Below are 995 nucleotides of genomic sequence, written 5' to 3' on the forward strand. Positions count from 1 at the left end.
GACTTTGAGAATGAAGGATCATGTGTTTCTGGTGTCGGTAGTTTCCGAGTGAGATCTCTGGTATTCCTCGGCGCAGTCACATCTATTCCACAATTTGTAAGGAACAAGATACCCGATGGTAGGCTCCGTTTCAAGAAATAGCAAACAAGCTTTATGTCTTTAAGACCGTCTTCTAAAAGCTACGGTTCCTTTCCTCGTAGAATTTGTATTTTCCGAAATATTGTAGTCTACTCAAACAAGGGGATAGTCAGATTTCACAAAAGGTGAGAAATCCTTCGGTTGATCCCACTGAATGCAAGATTTTACCTCTCTATTCATGAAGCATCGTCTGATGGGAAACTATGTAACGAACGCAGCCCGTCAGAAGTAGCGGAAGATGGCGGTTCCTCCGGCGGGAGTTGGTGCGACTTGCCCCGTAGAACGTCGGCCAGGACTCGCGTTGAGGCTTCTCCAGAGATGATGTGTCCCTATAACAATCAACAATAGACGGCGTATAAACTGATGGGAAATGTTACTTGAAGTCGTACTTACTACAGATGTTGGGCAATAATTATATCTTCCTACACACGTACTACCGTGACGTACGTCGTTAGAACATTGTCAGTATGTATGGCATCCAGGTATGTTTTGAGGCCCGGCGAAAACATTCTTGTGTTGATACCATCATCTGATTACTCCAAATTTGGTGCGAGAGAGAGAAAACAAAACAATGTTGTCCTAAAGCATTTTCCGAAATTGGCAAGAAAGAACTGTTGTAACAAGAATTCAACAATGGTAACAGTAACACAGTGTTACAACGGATATTATGTGTACAACGTGTGTGTACCTTGAGCGACAGAAAAACAAACAACTGATAAAATTTTGATTGGTTAGCTTATTCATTTAATGGTTATTTTTTATTTGTTTAGTTATTTGATTAGCTTGTGTATTATTCAGTCGTAACCCATTTTCGACAATCTTATAGAATGGTCGGGTTTTACTTAATTAAAGGAAAG

This window comes from Branchiostoma floridae, chromosome 13, assembly GCF_000003815.2.
Source record: "Branchiostoma floridae strain S238N-H82 chromosome 13, Bfl_VNyyK, whole genome shotgun sequence".
NCBI classification, from domain to species: domain Eukaryota; kingdom Metazoa; phylum Chordata; class Leptocardii; order Amphioxiformes; family Branchiostomatidae; genus Branchiostoma; species Branchiostoma floridae.